Raw genomic sequence first — 22,640 nt, 5'->3', positions numbered from 1 at the left:
GTACACTCCAATTCATAGCTAGCAAAAATTTGCATCTGGTCCATGGAAGATGGTGAAAAGGGATGGTGAAAAGCATCTCACCCATTGCCCTCACCCTACCACACCCCTTATTACTCTGCTGCCTCGAATCTGTTATGAAAACTATAGTTAGTTAATGGAGAGCAGAGGTTGGGAACTTTAACTGCTGACAGACCTTAAGCTTTTGCACATGCTTAGACTGAGAGAAGACTGCACATGCGCAGTTCCACAACTTCTGTGGGCCTAGCACACCTGTGCAAGAAGAAAATTGCAAAAAAATACCTCGATCATGTAATTGGAAGCATCATTCATGCATGAGGAAGTTTTTGTGTACGGTAAGTGCATGCCGGGGGTGTGACTCAGCGAGTATGATGGTGTGTGAGTGCATGTACATATTTTAAACACACAGATCGAGCTCCACACTTGCAATCTCCAAGGGGGCTCCCACACCACCCCCTTCCTCCCCACCACCCAAGAAATTCCCTATCCCCCATCTACCTCCACCCCTTGACCTTACCCACACCCATCTCCCCCCAATATCGAGCCCTCCACACGAACCGCCACGCCAAAAATCAAGAATATGGAACACTTATAGAAAAGTTTAATGCCTCTACATTTTTTAATAATATGATCTTTAAATTAATCAAAACTATTGGTGCATATTTAATGTAACAGTTTTGTATAATTGCAAATTACCCGTGCACTATCCATGGACATTTTGCCACAGTGAAACACTGCATAAATTTTTCTCATGTTAAACTATGGGCAATTAAGCAAAATAACAGCATTTTGCACTTGAGCAAAAAGTGGTATTATTGTCGGATAAAAAATTCAAATTTAGTTTTAGCAATGGTGGAAAGTCTATTACGGTCCCAGGTCTTCAGAATTCAAACTCTCAAATTTCAGAATTCCATTAAGATTGACCATTCATTATTACCCAACCATCAAGAATTTTTTGTGTTTTTTTTATTTTTCCAAATCATAGCTTTACCTGTTGTGTAGATACACTGGTAGTTTATACAGTGCTGAAGGAAGCCACTGTGGAACATCTGGACTTCGGGGTGGGGTCCTTCATGGAATCTGTTCCTGAATCGGTGATACACCACCTTCAGGTGCCTCATTTGGCCTGTCCCAGTTGTGTTTCTCCTTTTGGCCTTAACATTCCAGTTATATTTCTCTTGGCAGGGTAGGCACATTTACTGCAGGTTGATTGCAGGTGAAATGCTTTAGGCCTATATCACCGACAAAGAGCGTGGATCTTGTTCTACCTCTTACCAAATGACGATTTTGTTTCTGCCTTTAAATTTTCCTAACTCTGTGTTCCATTAGCAGACACAGCGCCATAGTTCTCTACAATATTAGGTAAAACATAACACGGACTTAAACGAGTTGGATCTTTATCCTTTTGTCAGGGTGGATAATGATGTGGTATTGAGGGCAGGGTCTTGAATCTCAATAAAGGTAACTATGATGGTATGAGCCATGAATTGGCCATGATGGACTGGGAAACATTACTGGGAGGAAAGACAGTGGACAGGTAATGGCATGCATTTAAAGAATGAATAGATGAACTCCAGAAGTTGTTTATTCCTGTTTGGCACAGGAATAGTTCCTATAGATTGGAGGGTAGCTAACGTAAGCCCATTATTCAAAAAGGGAGATAGAGAGCAAACAGGGAACTATAGATCAGTGAGCCTAACGTTGGTACTATGGAAGTTGCTAGTCTATTATCAAGGATTTCATCTCTCGGGATTTGGAAGGCAGTGGTATAATCGGACAAAATCAGAATGGATTTACAAAAGGGAAATCAGGCTTGATGAATCTATTGGAATATTTTGAGGATGTAAGTAGTAGAGTTGACACAGGAGAATCAGTAGATGTGGTTTATTTGGACTTTCAGAAGGCTTTCGATAAGGTCTCACATAACAAACCACTATGTAAAGTTAAAGCACATGGGATTGCAAGTAACGTCTTGAGATGGACAGAAAACTGGTCAGCAGATGGGAAGGGTAAGGGGGTAACACACCCTCCCCCAGGGGGAAGGGTAAGGGGGTAACACCTCCTCCCCCAGGGGGAAGGGCACGGTGGCACAGCGGTTAGCACAACTGCTTCACAGCTCCAGGGACCTGGGTTCGATTCCCGGCTTGGGTCACTGTCTGTGTGGAGTTTGCACATTCTCCTCGTGTTTGCGTGGGTTTCCTCCGGGTGCTCCGGTTTCCTCCCACAGTCCAAAGATGTGCAGGTTAGGTTGATTGGCCATGTTAAAATTGCCCCTTAGAGTCCTGAGATGCGTAGGTTAGAGGGATTAGCGGGTAAAATATGTAGGGATATGGGAGTAGGGTCTGGGTGGGATTGTGGTCGGTGCAGACTCGATGGGCCGAATGGCCTCTTTCTGTACTGTAGGGTTTCTATGATTTCTATGAAGCAAAGAGTTAGCATAAAGGAGTCTTTTTCTGATCTTCGTGACTAGCGAGGTTCCGCAGGGATCTGTGCTATCTGTGCAACTGTTCACATTACATATTAATGATTTGGAAGAGGGTACTGAATGTATTATCTCCAAATTTGCACTTGATACAAAGTTGGGTGGGAGGGTGAGCTGTGAAAAGGATGCAGAGATACTTCAGTGTGATTTAGACAGGCTGAGTGTGTGGGCATCTGCATGGCAGATGCAGTATAATGTGGATAAATGTGTGGTTATCTAATTTGGTAGCAATAATAGGAAGACAGATTATTACTTGAATGGGTCTAAATTGAGAGAGGTGGATCACGTGGTCCATGTAGGTGCCAATGACATAGACAAAACAGGAACTAAGGACCTACAGAGGGAGTACGAAGAGCTGGGGAACAAATTAAAAAGCAGAACCAACAAGGTGGTAATCTCTGGATTACTACCTGAGCCACGTGCAAATTGGCGCAGGGTTAATAGGATTAAGGAGACGAATGTGTGGCTCAAGGATTGGTGTGGGAGGAATGGGTTCGAATTCATGGGGCATTAGCACCAGTATTTGGGCAGATGGGACCTGTATAGATGGGATGGCCTCCGTTTGAACCGTGCTGGGACCAGAGTCCTAGCGAATCGTATCACTAGGGCTGTAGATAGGGCTTGAAACTAATTTATATGGGGTGTGTGTGTGTGTGTGTGTGTGTGTGTGTGTGTGTGTGTGCAGAGGAATTACGAAATCAATGGTAGAGGAGAGGGAGCAAGTGCAAGTGAATGAGGGCATTCAAGTAGTTAAAGGAGTAGAGGGCGAGGGAGAGGTTGATAGCGTTTCATCAAATCGGGTCCAGATAAAAGCTGGAATAAAGACACTTTGCCTGAATGCAAGAAGCATTCGGAACAAAGTTAATGAGTTGATGGTGCAAATCAGCACTAATGGGTATGATCTAGTGGCCATTACAGAAACGTGGCTGCATGGAGACCAGGACTGGGAGATGAGTATCCAGGGGTATCAGGCATTTAGGAAGAATAGACAGGAAGGAAAAGGTGGTGGGGTAGCTCTGTTAATAAAAGATATCAGGGTAGTAGTGAGGGATGACATAGGCTCTAAGGAACAAAACGTGGAATCGTTATGGGTAGAGATAAGGAATAGTAGGGGGAGAAAGACACTAGTAGGCGTGGTCTATAGGCCCCCAAATAATAATGTTGAGGTGGGGAGGGCTATAAACAAGCAAATAATGGATGCGTGCAAAAACGGAACGGCAATAATCATGGGGGACTTCAACCTGCATATTGATTGGCTGACTCAAGTTGGAAGGGGTGGGATGGAGGAAGAGTTCTTAGAATGCTGTCGGGATAGTTACCTTGAACAATATCTTACAGAACCGACGAGGGAACGAGTTATCTTAGGTCTGGTAATGTGTAACGAGGTAGGTAGAATTAAGGATGTTCTTGTGAAGGACCCTCTTGGGTCAAGTGATCACAATATGGTCGAATTTCTGATACAAATGGAAGAGGAGAAAGTAGGGTCCCATACCACTGTCCTCTGTTTGAACAGAGGGAAGTACGGTAGGATGAGGGCTGAATTGGCGAAGGTGGACTGGGAGAGCAGACTGGTAGGTAGGACAGCTGAGGAACAGTGGAGAATTTTTAAGGAGATCCTTTTCAGTACTCAGCAACAATATATTCCGGTGATAAAGAAGGGTTGTAAGAAAAGGGATAACCAGCCGTGGATAACGAAGGAAATTAAGGAGAGTATTAAATTAAAGACCGATGCGCACAGAGTGGCCAAAAATAGTGGAGAATCGGATGATTGGGAAAACTTTAAGAAACAACAAAGAACGACTATGAAAGCGATAAAGAAAAGAAAGATAGGTTATGAAGCTCGGCTAGCTCTAAATATAAAAAATGATAGTAAAAGCTTTTACAAATATATAAAAAGGAATAGAGTGGCAAGAGTGAATGTTGGACCCTTGGAGGACGAGAGGGGGGATTTAATAGTGGGAAATGCGGAAATGGCTGAAACTTTAAATAAGTATTTGGTGTCGGTCTTCACAGTGGAAGACACAAATAGTTTACCGAATATTAACGATAGAGGGTTGGTAGGAGGAGAGGTACTCAATACAATTAATGTTACCAAGGAGGCAGTGCTTGGTAGACTAACGGGACTGAAGGTGGACAAGTCCCTGGGCCCGGATGGAATGCATCCCAGGGTACTGAAAGAAATGTCAGAGGTAATAGCGGATGCGTTAGTGGTTATTTATCAAAATTCGTTGGATTCTGGGGTAGTGCTGGCGGATTGGAAAACGGCTAATGTTACGCCGCTGTTTAAAAAAGGAAATAGACAAAAGGCGGGTAACTACAGGCCGGTTAGCTTAACGTCTGTAGTTGGGAAAATGCTGGAATCCATCATTAAAGAAGAAATAGCAGGCCATCTGGATAAGAATGGTTCAATTAAGCAGACGCAGCATGGATTCATGAGGGGAAAGTCGTGCTTGACGAACTTGTTGGATTTTTATGAAGATGTGACTAGTGCAGTTGACGGAGGGGAACCGGTGGATGCAGTGTTTTTGGATTTCCAAAAGGCGTTTGATAAGGTGCCTCACAAAAGGTTGCTGAAGATGATTGGGTCACACGGAGTTGGGGGTAGGGTGTTGGCGTGGATTGGCTATCCGACAGGAAGCAGAGAGTCGGAATGCAGAGAGTCGGGTGCTTTTCTGGTTGGCAGATGGTAACTAGTGGCGTGCCGCAGGGATCGGTACTGGGGCCTCAACTATTTACCATTTGTATAGACGATCTGGAGGAGGGGACTGAGTGTAGGGTAACAAAGTTTGCAGACGACACAAAGATAAGTGGAAAAGTGAATCATGTGGAGGGCGTAGAAGGTCTGCAGAGAGATTTGGACAGGCTGAGTGAGTGGGCGAGGATCTGGCAGATGGAGAATAACGTTAACAAATGCGAGGTTATTCACTTTGGAAGAAATAATAGCAAATTGGATTATTATCTAAATGGAAAAAAATTACAACATGGTGCTGTGCAGAGGGACCTGGGAATCCTTGTGCATGAGACGCAAAAACCCAGCCTGCAGGTGCAACAGGTGATCAAGAAGGCAAATGGGATGTTGGCCTATATCGCAACGGGGATGGAATATAAAAGCAGAGATGTCTTGCTGCATCTGTACAGGGCATTGGTGAGGCCGCAGCTGGAATACTGTGTGCAGTATTGGTCCCCTTATTTGAGGAAGGATATACTGGCCTTGGAGGGAGTGCAGAGAAGGTTCACCAGGTTGATACCAGAGATGAGGGGTGTTGACTATGAGGAGAGACTGAGCAGATTGGGTTTGTATTCGTTGGAATTTAGAAGGCTGAGGGGGGATCTTATAGAGACTGATAAGATAATGAAGGGGCTGGATAGGGTAGAGATGGAGAAATTCTTTCCACTTAGAAAGGAAACTAGAACTAGAGGGCACAGCCTCAAAATAAAGGGGGGTCAGTTTAGGACAGAGTTGAGGAGGAACTTCTTCTCTCAGAGGGTGGTGAATCTCTGGAATTCTCTGCCCACTGAAGTGGTGGAGGCTACCTCGCTGAATATGTTTAAATCACGGATAGATGGATTCCTGATCGGTAAGGGAATTAGGGGTTATAGGGATCAGTTGGGTAAGTGGAACTGATCCACTTCAGATCAGCCATGATCTTATTGAATGGCGGGGCAGGCTCGAGGGGCTAGATGGCCTACTCCTGCTCCGATTTCTTATGTTCTTATGTTCTTCTTATGTTCTTATGTACAACAAGACCTTGGCGTCCTCGTGCATCAGTCGTTAAAAGCACGCACGCAGATACAGCAGGCAGTAAAGAAGGCAAATGGTATGTTGGCCTTCATAGCGAGAGGATTTGAGTATAGGGATAGTGATGTTTTGTTGCAATTGTATAGGGCATTCGTGAGGCCATACCTGGAGTATTGTGTGCAGTTTTGATGTCCTTATCTGAGGAAGGAAGTCCTTGCAATAGAGGGAGTACAGCAAAGGTTTATCAGGCTGATTCTTGGGATGGCAGGTCTGTCATATGAGGAGAGACGAAGTTGGTTACGATTATATTCACTGGAGGTTAGAACAGTGAGAGGGGATCTCATAGAAATTTATAAAATTCTAACAGGGTTAGACAGGGTAGATTCAGAAAGAATGTTCCCAATGGTGGGGGAGTCCAGAACTAGGGGTCATAGTTTGAGGTGAGGAGAAATTTCTTCACCCAGAGGTTGGTGAATGTATGGAATTCACTATCACAGAATTAGTTGAGGCCAAAACGTTGTCTGATTTCAAGAAAAAATTAGATATAGCTCTTGGGGCTAAAGGGATCAGGGGATATGGGAGGAAGGTAGGGGGAAATCAGGATATTGAATTTGATAATCAGCCATGAATGGCGGAGCAGGTTCTAAGGGCCTACTCCTGCTTCTAGTTTCTAAGTTTAACTTTTCTTTTTTCCTCCAATAGTACTGAACTGAACTCACATTAATCTTGCTTATTAAAATTTATTAACTGTTCTCCCTCATCCTTCTTCATTCAGCAGCCGATATAATTTTTGCTCAAATCATTCTCATACTTCCGAGTATTGGCAGCTGGTAAGGTACCTACCCCAAAACAGTCGAAAGCTCCAAAAACATACCTTTTTTCCTCACCATTAGCAATTATTTGGATTTTATTCTCGTGGCTTTGTAGGAACATAGGAATTTGGAGCAGTCGTAGACAAATTCAGCCCTTCGAGCTTGCCCTACCATTCAATCAGATCATGGCTGATCTCTCTCTGGTCTAAAAACCACCTCCCCACCTGTTCCCCATATCCCCCTTCCCTTTTTTTTATTAGAAATATGTCCATCTCCCTCTTGAAACCATTCGACAATTCAGACTCCACCACACAAATTCACCAACCTCTGCAAGAAGCAGTTCCTCCTCATCTCCGTTTTGAATCTATTGCCTCTCAACCTATATCTGTGACCTCTTGTTCCAGATTGCCCCACATTTAAAATTTTATATACCTCGATCAGAACCCCCCTCATCCTTCTAACCTCCAGTGAGTACAAGCCCAAACTGTTTAATCTCTCCTCACACGTCAACCCCTTCATCCCGGAATCAATCTTGGGAACCTTCTCTGAACTGCCTCCAATGCCACCACATCCTTCCTCAAATAAGGAGACCAAAACTGGACACAATACTCTAGATGTGGTCTCACCAACACATTATACAATTGCAACAACACTTCTCTACTTTTATACTCCAGTCCTTTTGCAATAGATGCCAATATTCCATTTGCCTTTTTTATTACGTGCTGTACCTGCATACTGACTTTCTGCGATCATCACTTCCACATTCTGAAATCACAGGATTTTTAGGTCACAAATCATTTGTTAAAATGCCCAGAACATCCAGAGCTCTGAAATATAATGTCCCAAAATTGTAGATCCTATCCAAATATTTCTGAATCATTGAGCTGTATTTTATGAAGGACATTAGAACCTTAACATCGGGTAAAAGTGAATCCCAAGCCCACACTTGCCAGTAGTGAGACCCACTCGGAAATGTTACCTCCAATAGCTTTCTAATTGGTCACCTGAGGTCCCAGCATCAAATTAAGGGTGATAGGCAGATTCCTGATGTTGGTAGTCCAATCACAAGAGCCACAAGCTCTGAAGTCTCAAGGGTTAGAATGCAACCCCCCCCCCCTCTCCTCCCTGGGAGATTGTTCGGGTCATGGGCCTGTGTTCCCTGCCTGTGGCCCCTTCTTTGCCCTTGGTCTGAGGCAGGGAGCTGGCTCCACCATCACAAACTGCTTAAAGCAACATAAAATGGTCTCTAATTAAGCATTTAATTATTTAAGTTAGCTGCCCGCCTCCTTGATGCAGGCATTCCCCCATCAATAAAAATGCCCAGACATCAGGACCACATCAGTGAGCTAATCCAACCTGGCTCCCCACAATGTTACTAGCTCCCACACCTCCAATCCTGCCTCCAGGGGGCTGGTAAAATCCTGACCATACATTCTATTTCCACTAACTCTAATACTGCATTTATCGCATTTTTGGTTTTTACACCAGATACTGAAATAAGGAGATCTTGCAAAGCATAGTGTCTGCAGTAAACCTATTTTTTGCTCATCAGCGAGTTAAGTGATAGTTGATGGGGCTTTCATTGAACCCTATTCTGTGCACCAAATACTGAAATGTACCATGGACTGCCATATAATTTCCACTGTCCACTATTCCACCAATATACACTCCGAAGAGTGTGAAATTCATCTAAGCCAACAAATGGTTTTCATAGAATCACAGAATCACCACAGTGCAGAAGGCCATTATATATACATACGAACATAGAAATTAGAAGCAGGAGTAGACCACTCAAGCCTGTTCTGCTATTCAATAAGATCATGGATGATCTAATTGTACCCTCAACCCCACATTCCACAAGACCGTGAGACGTAGGAGTAGAAGTAGGTTATTTGACCCATTGAGTTTGCTCTGCCATTCAATGACTAATTGGATGATAATCCTCACCTCCATGTTCCCACCTTATCCCCATAACCCTCGATTCCCTTCCTGATTAAAAATCTGTCTCTTTCAGCCTTGAACATACTTAACAACCCAGCCTCTAGAACCCTTCGCATTGAAGAATGCTACAGATTCACTATCCTCTACGAAAATAAATTCCTCCCCATCTCTGTCTTGCATGGGCAACCTCTTACTCTGTGATTATGCCCTCTGGTTCTAGACTCTCCCACAAGGAGAAACAACCTTTCAGTATCTACCCTGTCAAGCCCACTGAGAATCCTATATATTTCAATAAGGTCACCTTTCATTCTTCTATCCTCCAATGAGTACAAGTTCAACCTACTCAACTTCTCCTCATAAATCCCTCACCGCTTGTCTTTCCACCTATTTTTGTGTCATCTTCAAATTTGGCAATAATACATTAATTTTCCTCATCCAAGTCATTCCTGCCTGCCCCATAATAATCCTATCTTATTTGACTTCCTCTTAGACTTGAACTCTCCATCCCTTCCTGCCACAGTCATGATAATCATATCCCATATTAATGACATTACGTTCGGCCCATCGAATTGGCACTAGTTCTCTGATGGAGCAGTCCCACTCCCTTGCCTTATCCCCATAATCTTGCACATTTTTTCTTTTCAGATAGCAATCCAATTTGCATTTGTATACCTCAATCAAATTCACCTCCACCACATCCTAAGGAAGTTTGTTCTAGGCTCCCAACCTCTGAGCGAAAAAAAATTTCTTTGCATCAATTCTTTTTGCCCTTTACTTTGAATCTGTGCCCTCTAGTTTTTGATATATGGTATTAATAAAATCTAGGACACAGTATGCTTTATCACTGCTTTCAACATGCTCTGCCACTTTCAATGACTTATGCACAAATATATTGAGGTCCCTCTGCTCTTGCACCTCCTTTTGAGATTCTCCCTTTACCTTTATACTTCTTTCCTAATTCTTCCTGCCAAAATGAATCACCTCATCTGTATTTGACTTCATCTGCCACTTGCTGCCCAATCTACCAATACGTCTTGACAGGGGGACAATGTTGTAGTAATATTGTCATGACTAGTAATCCTGAGACCCAGGACTATGCTCTGGGAACCAGAGTTCAATTCCCAGCACGGCAAATAATGAAATTTGAATTCCAAAAAAAAATATCTGGAATTAAAAGTCTAATGATGATCATGAAACCATTGTTGATTGTCGTAAAAATCCATCTGGTTCACTTATGGCCTTCAGGGAAGGAAGTCTGCCGCCCTTGCCTGATCTGGCCTACTTATGATTCCAGATCCATGGCAATGTGATTGATTCTTAAATATCCCTCAGGGTGAGCACTAATGCTGGCCCAGCTAGCGATGCCCAAATCCCATGAAAGAATAAAAAAAGTTCAAAACTATCCTCATCACAGTTGACACTGCATCCAATGTTCTTTTGATCTGCAAATATTGAGATCAGGCACTGCATACCACGTCTTGGTCATTAATGTACATCAGGAAGAGCAAGGGTCACTACACCACAAAAACCCTTACTCCAATCTGAAAACAACTATCACTACTCTGGGCGGCACGGTAGCACAGTGGTTAGCACTGCTGCTTCACTGCTCCAGGGACCTGGGTTTGATTCCCGGCTTGGGTCACTGTCTGTGTGGAGTTTGCACATTCTCCTCGTGTCTGCGTGGGTTTCCTCCGGGTGCTCCGGTTTCCTCCCACAGTCCAAAGATGTGCGGGTTAGATTGATTGGCCATGCTAAAATTGCCCCTTAGTTTCCTGAGATGCGTAGGTTAGAGGGATTAGCGGGTAATATGTAGGGATATGGGGGTAGGGCCTGGGTGGGATTGTGGTCGGTGCAGACTTGATGGGCCGAATGGCCTGTTTCTGCACTGTAGGGTTTCTATGATTCTATGATACTCTCGGTTTCCAGTTAGTCAAATTTCCAGTATCTAGAATATTTTGTTTTTGTATCAGACTAGGTCTGTATAAAGGAGATTTTTGATTTAATATGTTTTTAACTGATTATACTTTTTACTGAAAGAGAGAGAAGGAAACCTTGATTGGATACTGATTTTGTTTAATTGTAGGCAGCAGGTGGGCATTAACTGGGAATTCACTTGTGCCTTGATAGACACTACACTGAATTTTTGTTTGGGTGCAGAAGCACATTTCAGTACACAAACGGCCATACCTTGAACTTTATTGGAGGAAATCAAATTTTCCTTTGTATGTGCGACTCTGCCATTTTCCTCTGGCTTTCTTGTTGGTCAGGAATATCTAGGGAGCAAGATGCACACTTGCTCCCGCTGAGGTTAGCTTTCCCATTTTAAATGGGGAGGCGAAAATTTGATTTCCTCCTTGTAAAGGCTAACATTCAGAGACTCGATTAGTGAAAGCAAAAAAAGATTTATTAATAAGAATTGTTCAGCAGCCAGAAGGCTGCAGCTAGCTCCCTCCATGTCTCCTTTCTAAGGAGGCTCCATTCTCGGGGTGATTCCTGACTCCTAGTCCCAGTTGACCCCCCAGGCCAGGTGACTTTTAATCTTCTGTTGGCCCTTAAAGAGACAATCGCCACACCCTGTATACCATTTTCATCTGGCAGCGCAGGAATTTGGAAGTCAATTAAAAGCATCAGGTTTAAGAGCTTGAGAAGAAAAGAGAGCGCCTGCTGGGGGAGTCTGGAATGTTCTGAAAATATTTTCATACCTTCAAATGTCACTATTAGGTGCTATGTTGTAATGAATTTCAGTGATTCATCATAGGGATCTGTCCTTTAAAGGAAAGTCGACCCTTACATTGACCAGCCTTATGTATTTGTTCACATGCTTTTCCAAAGTAGAAAGCTCCATAATAGTGAAAAATGTCACAAAATATTGTCAGCCTGCATTATCATATTTTCTAAATATTTAGCTATTGTCCACAAAGAACCATAGGCATCTCTCTCTAATAGAGAGAAATGACTGGTTATATATAGCTTGAGGGGCACCACTCCACAAGCACAGGGCAAGGCAAGGAGACAGACCTCCATGAACATTCACAGCCAATACAGGGATTGAACTCACGCCATTGGCATCATTCTGCAACATACTTTAGCCATCTAGCCAACTAAGCTAACTGACCTAAACATTCTACAGTGATTTAAATGACTGATCAAAAAACCTGATTTGACACTTGAACAAAATCAGAGAATCACAAAATGGTTACAGTACAGAAGGAAACCATTCAGCCCCCCGTTGTGTCCATGCTCGTTCGCCGAAGGAGCAATTTACCTAGTGCCACTCCTGTACCTTCTCCCTGCAGCACTGCACATTCTTCCTTCGCAGATGATAAGCAAATCCACTCTCGAATGCCTCAATTGAACTTACCTCCATCACAATGAAACAGTGTGTTCCAGATCCTAACAACACACTATGAAAATGTTTTCCTCATGTCACCACTGCTTCTTTGGCGAAATGCCTTAACTCTGTGCCCTCTTGTTCTCAATCCTCCTATTACCGTAACATCCTGTTCTACTCTGTACAGACTATTCCATATTGAATACCTGTATGAAATCTCTTCTCAATCTTGTCTTCTCCAAGGAAAAGAATCCCAACCCCTCCAATCAACCTACATAACTGAAGTTTCTCATCTCCAAAACCATCCTCATTAATCTTTTCTGCACCTTCTAATGCCTTCACATCCTTTCTAAAATGTGAACCGGACTGTGCAATACTGCAGCAGAGGTCAAACTGGTGTTCTATACAAGGTTAATATAACTTCCTTGCTTTTGTACTCTAAGCCCCAATGAATAAAGTCTAGGATGCTGTATGCTTTATCAGTCACTGTTTCAATCGGTCCTGCCACCTATAATATTTTATGTACACCTGCACCACCTCTAGAACTGTACCCATTATTTTACATTAGGCTAAATTTGTGCCCACCCTTGTGGTCAATTTCGTTAGTTTGGTTGGGGTGGTAGGGAAAGAGACTTAATTGGGGAGGAGGGTGGCAAGTAGAGATACCATCACCAATCAGCCTTCACCACAGTTAGCAGGAAAGCTGTCCAAAACCATTTTTGAAGCTCACAGATAGTTGGCAGAGGGGTGGGAAGGCTGAGGCTTTTAAGTGGTGGTGGGTAGATTGTGACAATCCCTCATTCAAAAGGCCCAACTGAGGGACATGGCATCAGAAAAGGAATAGCTGTTGAAAAGTCACATTCCTTGACCTTGATGTCAAACTCACTTTTTTTTCCCTGCAACCCGTACCCTACGACCCCCTTCCTGCCATCTCTGACCTGTGTCCTTTCACAATCCAAGGATTTGAATGGATGTAGTACCAACCACCTAGTGATGCTGCCAAACACAGAAGTTTGTGTGATTGGCCTGCAGCTCTCGATGGGCGAGACCTCTGCCCCGAGGTCCTTGATCACAGCGAAAGACCCACTTATAACCTGTTAAGTGCTCGAGTGGCAGATGTGGTTGGTTTTCTCAAAGAGACGGTAGAGGGTCTTGCCAGCTCTCCAGTCAGCAGCTGAGACCCATGTCACCGCCACAAGTTTCCACCTGTCGTCTTTCAGTGTTCTTTCTACCAGAATTTATCACTTGTCTGCCCATTCCACCAACAGCCCATCTATGTCCTTATGAATTTCTACAATACTGTCCTCACAGTTCACAATATTTGTATCACCTGAAAATTTTGCCCTGTACACTAAGTCTAAGTAATTTATATCAGGAAGGGCAAAGGTCAAACACCGACCCCAAGTACCACCACTCTAAACTTTCCTCCAGCCTGATAAATATCCATTAACCACGACTTTTTTTTTCCTGTCACTCAGCCAATTACGTATCTATGTTGCTATTGATCCTTTTATTCAATGAGTTTTAACTTTAGGCACAAGTCTGTTGGGTGGCATTTTACCAAGTGACTTTTGGAAGTCAATGCACGCCATATCAACACCATCACCCTCATCAACCCTCACTGCTACTCCATCAAAAAATTCTCGCAAATTAATTAAACACACTTTGCCCTCTCAAATCCATGCTGGCTTCCTAACCAACCATGTTCCCTGCCTCCACGCGCAATTTACCTTTTTGGTTCCTAAATGGCCCCACTCCTCCTTTTATCACCATTTTATCATTTACATGCCTATAGAAGATTTTTGTTTTAAAAAAAATATATAAGCTGCATACACTTCTTACACTCTTCATACGCTCTTATTTTTCTTTTAGAAGGTTTTTTTACTTCTCCAACTTGAAACTTCCTATATTCAACCTGGATGTTGATCATTTCGTCCATCTGATATCTGCCATCAGCACATCTTTTCTTTTTCATCCCAATACCTTTCATCATCGAGGGAGTTCTGGATTTGTTTGCCCTACCTTTTCCCCTTCATGGGAATATATTTTGACTATGCCCAAAGTCCCTCTACTTTAAAGACAGCCCATTGTTCAGTTCCAGTTTTGCCAGATCCATTCTTACTCCATCGAAATAGCCTTTCCCGAGTTAATTTTTATTTGGATTGTTCCTTGTCCTTTTCCATAGCCAACCTAAACCTTATGATACAATGACGACTGTCCCCTAAACATTCCCTGCTGACATTTGATCCACTTGGCCTGGCTCATTCCCAAGAACCAAATTTAGCAGTTCATCCTTTCTCATTTCATTGGAAACATACTACCATGGAAAATGCTCCCGAAAACACTCCAGGAACTCTTGCCCCTCTCTTCCATTTACCTGACTATTCTCTCAGTCTATATTTGATACAAAAGTATACCACTGTAACAATGTTATAATTCTTGCACTCCTTTGTAATTTCCTTGCAAATCTGTTCCTCTCCATCTTTTTCACCAGTTGGTGCCTATAGACTACACTGAGCAATGTAATTTCACCTTTTTGTTCCTTAGATCCAGCCAAATAGATTCTGTCCTTGATCCCACTGGGACATCCTCTATCACCAGTACTGCAATGCTCTCCTTAAATCAATACTGCCACACCTCATCCTTTCCTGGACACCACAGGGCACCATTGTTGTTCTTCCAACTCTATCTAAAATAGGCACACGATCCTGCATGGGGGATTCCAAGGACAATGCTCTGAAGAAATGAAGCTCTACCTCAGTAAGTAAGATGAACTTAAGTGTTGAGGATGGGATCATCCTTTGGGGGTCCTGAGTAATTGTTCCGCTCCCAGGATAACCAATATTCACAGAACTACATAATAGTCACCTGGGAGTATCAAAAATGAAGATTCTGGCTAAGAGTTACATCCAGTGGCTGCGTCTTGACTCTGATAGCATAGACTTGGTAAAGCACTGTGACATGTGCCAGGAAAATCAAAAACTCCTGCCCTTAGCCTCCCTACACCCATGAGAATGGCCAGGCAGGCCTTGGGTGCATGTACACTGAGACTTTGCATGGTCCTCTATAGGTTCCATGTTTTTAATTATGGTGGACGCACACTCCAAGTGGTTGGAGGTACCTACATGGGCTCCATGACTTCCTAGGCACAATCGAGGAATTATGGCAAAACTTCAGTATACACGGAATATCAAAGTCCTGGTTTCCGATATTGGCATGGACTTTACTAATGGTGATTTCCAGAACTTTGTGCTCTCCAGTGGTATCTGGCACATCCAAACTGCACCTCATCACCCATCGTCAAATGGACTAGCAGAACAGGTGGTGCAAACCTTAAAAAACGGTATGAGGAAACTAGTGACATCCATGGAAACTAAACTGACCACGCTGCACACAACAAAGGTACTGTCCCATTGGAGCCGTAAATGCAACGACAGCTTTGTATCAGATTAAGCCTACTATTCCCAAACTTGGCAGGCAGGGTGGAATCCCAACAAGAAAATCAAAACAGAAATTATGATTGTGCAAGGACAGAGAGAACTCTCAATGGGTGATCTGGTTCACATGAGTAACTTTGGGTATGGTCTCAGTTGGGTCCATGGGATCATTATGGAGGAAACAGGACCAGTATTGTACAAGGTCAAGATCCAGGACAAAATCTCGAGGAAGCACTTGGAAAATCTCAGAGCCTGAGCAACTTCACTACCGGCCATGGAGATGGCCGCTGCCAGTGCCAGCCCTCAGCTCAAAGCAGATTCTGTGGTAACCCCTCTGGATAGTGAAGGTGCAGACTGAGCATAAAAATTAAAGAAGTGGGCCTCCAGGTTGAAGCAGAACCCGAGGAGGAACCCACTTTGGTAACCTTTTGATGCTCCTTCCAGAAACAGAGGTCTTCTGTCCAGTTTACACCTGATCCACATTTGATGGACCTCTGACCAATCTCTAAATGAAGCAAAGAGCTTTCTCGCAATGGGGATGCTGGGAGAGACCAGACCTAAGGGGGAGGGATGTTATGATGACCATGAAGGCCATGGGGGATCATCGATATACTTTGCTTTGTGAAGTACTCCCTTACTGAGCAAGAAGAGGCTTGCCTAATAGTAAGTGTTTGGCAGGGGCTTTTAAACCTGTTACTTTATCCGGACCATTGTTGAGAGTCATGAGGTGTTGAACTAACCACCTGTGGTCTCTATCCTGGTACAGAAGAAAGGGTGCCTGGTGACAGGAAACTGGCATTCAGCTGCATTATTACACCACCTAATAACTTATTTCCTATCCTAATGCTACCTGTCTCACCCAGTATTCTGTGAACCTTTGTATTACTTCATGGTTCCCACAGCTGTGTCAAGTTAGTTTAAACCCTTGTCTAATAGCACCAGCAAATCATCCTATGAGAAAATTGGTCCTGTCTCTGCTTAGGTACACACGACAACACAGAGTCGCTGAGCAGAGACTGATAGCCAAGTTCCGCACACGAGGACGGCCTCAACTGGGTTCATGTCACACTAGCTGTAACCCCCATGACTTGCCTGGGCTTGCAAAATCTCACTAACTGTCCCGGCTGGAGACAGTACATATCTCTTTAACCTGTGCTTAACTCTCTCTCCACTCACATTGTCTGTACCTTTAAGACTTGATTACCTGTAAAGACTCGCATTTCAATCATTATTTTGTAAATTGAGTTTGTGTCTTTATATGCCCTGTTTGTGATCAGAATTCCCACTCACCTGACGAAGGAGCAGCGCTCCGAAAGCTAGTGGCTTTTGCTACCAAATAAACCTGTTGGACTTTAACCTGGTGTTGTGAGACTTCTTACTGTGTTTAGGTACAACCAGTCTAGCCTGTACCGGTCCCATCTACTGGTCCGAATGTCCCAGGAAACTAAAGCTCTCCCTCCTGCACCATCTTTCCAGACACACATTAATCACAATTACATTCTGGGTTTCATGTTTGAAAAAAATCTTCACTTGATAAAGCTAACCACCTGCTCTCTTATATTGATTAACAGGCCTTCTGCTTTGAAATTTAAGTGAGCACCTTCTGTTCTTTCCTTCCCAGGGCAGCAGTGGCCATTATAAATGCTTGGCTGAATTTCAAGTGGCAATGGATTTCAGCACAATGGATGTTCCATTCATCTGAGAATGAATAACACTTTCAAGTTGTAAAAACAGATTCTCCCTTTGATATGGTTTCTGGTTTGTTAACACAAGCTAGCTGGATATGTATTACAAGGTTCTTTTTCATATGCAGAATACACTTTTTTCTCAGTATTAATAAAGGCTTCCATTAGATGCTGAGGGGTTTATCTTATCCCCCAAAGAATGGAACACATTTTTTGATATTGCAAAGAATGAGGACTGTACATAGTGCATACTGGGTGAACAACCACAGGGGATACATTGGGGACATAGAGGTGGCATAAATAATCAGAGGGAACATGAGCTGGCACTGAAGTGGATGAAGGAGTTGGTATAATGTTTAGGGGACAGCCACCTCTACATTCATCCCATTCACGAATGCCATCGCAGCTGAAAAACCGCACTGTGAGCCCGACTCCAGTGTGAAAAGACAAAATGGAGTGCAAAGTTACAAGTGGGTCAGGTGTGTAGTTTGCAATCCGAAAGTACACAAGCCGAGTTTTTCCAAGCCCAGGGGAAGATCTGGCTCACTGACAAACTATCAGTACCGTTCTTTTATTTACCCCGTGGGCCTATACTTGAACAAAGCCCCGAAAATCAGATCGAGATAAGTTATGACAAGGATTGTGATTGTCCATTATGAATTTTTATTTTCAAATTGGTAACTGTGTAAATATACGCCTGTTAAAGTATGTAAAGATCGGGTCCTATTATACCCTTCAAGTGGTTTTCTGGAATACAATTCCTACAATCCAAATATTTTATGGTCCAATATCTATAAAGGTAGGCTAACAGCACTTTACCAAAACATAGTTTTATATCAATAACTAGTTAAATGGTAATACGTTATACAAAATATTAAAAATGGGATGCAAAGACAAATTCATAAAAAATGTTAGTAAAATCACAGTAAAAAGACTATGCAGTTTTGAGTTCCACAAGATGGGAAGTGTGAAGTGAAGATTAATTAAGAAAGTACCTGGTATGTGAGTAAATAAATACAAAGAAAGATATAGGACGGGAGTTTCACCTTAGGAGGTAGGTCGTGCAAGTTGCTGGACCTGATAATCCTTTACACACTATAAGCCACAGCCATGATGGAAGCTGCTTGAGCTTCCCCTGAACTATTCAAACATTGGGTGGTTGCTGCTTGCGCTACAATGGAAGCTGTAATATTGGCCACCAGGTGCTGCAACACAGTTGGGTCCTCAAGTGTGCAAACAGATATGACCATTTGCAGAGTGGAGAGGATGGGCTCTGAGCTCTGCGCCAAGTTGGTGCCTTACTTCACCATGCTCCCTCACAGCGACTGCAGGCTTTCTGGCAGGCTTTCAAATAAACCAAGCATTTTGCCGCACACACTCATCAATACTCTTCTGTATATTGCTGCATCAAAATCCTCTGCAGCAGAGCTCCTGTATGACCTCACCATCCAGCAAACTAGAACCTGCATTATCCTTGCTCCTGCCCTGGCTGTAGTCCATCCATTCTCAGTGTCTCACCACATGCAGATTGCACCTCTATACTATACATGCAATGTGATTTGGTGGCTGCAAATGTGAAATTAAGCAAGGGTACATCACCATTGCCAGCTTCTTACTATTTCTGCACTGCCTAGCCATAGCACTTCTTGGATATCCGAAAGGAGAAAGGCACGAGGGTAAAGTTGTGGTGCAAGAAGTGGTGGGTATAGTAAGAGGTGAATGCTTACACAATCTACAGCTCGTAAATCAGAAAAAAGTATGGGAAGAGGGGCAGGTGGGATGTGGCAAGGATTAGACACAAGGATACTTTCCTATTTGATGGCTTCACCCAATAGTCATAGCCTCAGCAAAGGCCAGCACCATCTCTTCCGTGAGGATTAGGATATATAGGCACATTTGCGACCCTCCATTTTTGCACCACCTTTTCTTGAGAGAGAGAGAGAGCAGGAGTGTGGTGCGATGTGTTTGGGTGGCATGAATTTCATCTTTAATAGCAAGCTGGAGATGTAGATGTGAGGCAAAGTGTGGGAGAATATGGTGAAGTAACTGAATATTAGATACGAGTTCTGATGGATAGAGATTGCTGGTATTGAGTGATGGGGGTGTGATGAATTGAACAACATCTAAGACTGTTGCTGTCGTTGGTAAGATCTGGCATTGTTATAATAATTCAGTGACTCTGCCACTCATATGAGGTAACTGAGTTTCCATGGTCCTCAGGGCTCGACTCCTGGCATCCCTTGGTTATCTATTCCTACTGCCTTCTCTGTGCGTGTCTGGAGGGCATCCTATGGACACAGGACATTGCTACCTCTCTCCACCTCCTCCAAGGCCTCCAGTGCAGTGTTCGAAAACTTCAAGGACCATTCTCAGCCATGTTGTGCCATTCTTAATGCTGCAGACTAAATTTAAAAGTACCAACCACTCTCAGTATTTGCCCCCTGCTGATATGTCTGAACAGCAGCGTTAATGCTGGCTGGACGTTGAAATAATTGAAATGAGTATGCAGCACAAAGTTGCCTGGCTGCCTGCATCATATTATAATCATGGTAGGGATCATCAATGTTTAAAGAGAAATTTAAACACCCCAGTGATTGGCTGAAAGAACCACAACACAGGATTTCTTGTTTTTAAACAAAATCTATATAACCACAAAAAATCAAAGCAAGCACTATTAATTTAACACTATAGCTTATATATACTATGAATCCAATTTTACTTTTATTTCCCCCAAAAGTTCCCTTATCTAATTAAATCTTGAAGATTCATTCTCTTTTTCAGGGATATAACCCAAAGGTGTGCCACAGCACCTGGAACTCTGATTTCTCCTTCTTCCCCAGACTTCAAAGAGCATAAGAACTCTGGATTATTCCACTGCCTTTTTGCCCTGGCTTGGACAAACAGAATGCTTTTTCCCCAGTTTGAGTTAACTGTTCAAGCTGACTGCTTTCTGCCACCACAAGTCTAAGTGCATTTCATTGGAGGGTACTGGTTAACCATGGTGGAAGGGTATCCTCAGTTAATGAAAACTTGGAAGCCACGATGTGTATGGTGACATCAGAACAGATATAGTGGAGAAATTAGGGGAATTGAATAGAGCTTTTACAGAAAGCTGGTTGTGGCGGAGGTATGTAATTTCACTCTTTTCTGTCATTTATTCTGCCTGTCCTATTCAATTCTCCCAGATTTTCCACTCCATCACATCTGTTCGGACGATGTCACCTTCCACACCATTGCTTCCAATTAAGTTTTCCTTAACCGAAAATGCCTTTCCACTATGGTTAACAGATGCTCGACAGCATCCTTCCCATTTTCCACACATCTAACCTCAGTCATTTCCCTCCATCTCAGGATTTGATTGTTACCTTGTAAATGTAGTGAATAGTGAGCAGATGATAAGACCTCAAGAGGACAGGCGGGTGGAACTGGCAGATACTTATCACATGAGAAGTGTGACACTATCTGCTTTGCTAAAAAAAGGTAATACAAGCTAGAGGGTACAATTTTAAAGGAACTCTGCACTTATTTAAAGAGGAGAATCTGTCAATATTAACAACATTGTTAAAGTTTAATGTTAATTGTTAAACAGGTGATCGGTATTAGAACACACATAAATGGGGATAGGTGGGACACCAGTGAGGTTGAGGAATGTTGACTCTGCACTAGGTCAATAAACTCTCAGCAAGGAAGACTCCATGTTTTATCATCAACTGGCATTGCATTTAACATGCTTTCCATCCAGCCCCAAACTTGAGGTCGGCTCGAGGAATTCAAAGGAGGGAGAAGCTTAGCAGATCACTCGCCTTGGGCAGGAACTGAAGGGTGCCTCGATCAAGGGCCCCTCTCTACTTGGAGCATAACCGTGCCCCCTCCCCCAAAGGTGCTCCAATCCCGCTCTCTGCCCACAGTCTCGCCATCAGTATTCCCAACCCCTCTCCCCACATCCCCATCGTGAGGCCTGGATTTCGGGACTTAGAATATGGGGACTGCTGATGGTCCCAGGCCTGGACCTGTTGCCATTGGCGCTGGCTGCTGGGACTACAGAACTGCAATCCAATCAGATAGGTAGCTTTAACTCTGTATCCAGCCAGGCTGTAGGCTGCTGTGATCAGCAGGATCGCACATCCACCCAGGAACCACCCATAGAGTCATTACAGCACAGAAGGAGGCCATTCAGCCCAACAAGTCCATATCTGCTCTCTATAGAGCAATCCAGTCAGTCCCATATCCCCTGGTCTATCTGCACCCGAAAATCCAATTTCCCCAGCCCTACAAGTTCATTTCCCTCACATGCTTATTCTTTTGATATCAATGATTGCCTTCACTTTCACCAGAGAGAAGTGCATTCCAAGTCATTGCCACTCGCTGCATAAAAAGTTCTTCCTCGCATCTCCCATGTAAATCTTGCCCAAAACCTTCAATAAAGTACCACACAAAAGGCTACTTAATAAGATAAGAGCCATGGTATAGAGGGTAATATATCAACATGGATAGAGGATTTGTTAACCGATAGAACACAGAACTGGAATAAGAGGTGCAGTGTCAAGGTGACAACCTGTAATAATGGACTGCCACAGGGATTTGTGCTGGGACCACAATTATTTACAATATATATTAATAACTTGGACGAGAGAACTATTGCCAAGTTTGCAGATGACATAAAAATAGGTGTGAAGGCAAGTGGTGAGGATGACACAGAGTCTGCAGAAGAACACAGACAGTTAAGGGAGTGGGCAAAAACGTGGCCGATGGAATATAATGTAGAAAAATGTGAAGTCATGCACTTTGGTAGGAAGAATAAAGGAGCTGAATATTACTTAAATGGAGAAAGACTGCAGAAAACTGCAGCACAGAAGGATTTGGGGTCCACCTGCATAAATCACAAAAAGCTAGCATGCCATTTCAGCAGGTAATCGGGAAGGCAAACGGAATGTTGGCCTTTATTTCAAAAGCAATGGAGTACAAAAGTAGGGAAGTCTTGCTAAAACTGTACAAGGAGGTAGTTTGACCACACCTGGAATACTGTGAACAGTTTTGAGCCCCTTTTCTAAGGAATGATATACCGGCATCAGAGGCAGTTCAGAGAAGGTTCACCAAGTTGATCTCAGGAATGGAGGGATTTTTGTATGAGGAAAGATTGAGTAGATTGGACCTGCACTCATTGGAGTTTGGAAGAATGAGACACAATCTGATCG

The 22,640-nt window shown here is 43.3% G+C and overlaps 1 protein-coding gene across 1 annotated transcript in view; it reads right to left on the bottom strand.

Annotated features, from left to right (window-relative positions):
- The window catches only part of LOC144504500 (echinoderm microtubule-associated protein-like 6), a 376,096-nt gene that overhangs the window by 342,709 nt on the left and 10,747 nt on the right, over positions 1-22,640 (bottom strand). The window lies entirely within an intron of this gene.

The sequence above is a fragment of the Mustelus asterias genome, chromosome 15 (assembly GCF_964213995.1).
Source record: "Mustelus asterias chromosome 15, sMusAst1.hap1.1, whole genome shotgun sequence".
NCBI classification, from domain to species: Eukaryota; Metazoa; Chordata; class Chondrichthyes; order Carcharhiniformes; family Triakidae; genus Mustelus; species Mustelus asterias.
This window is presented reverse-complemented; position numbering and strand designations above follow the sequence as displayed.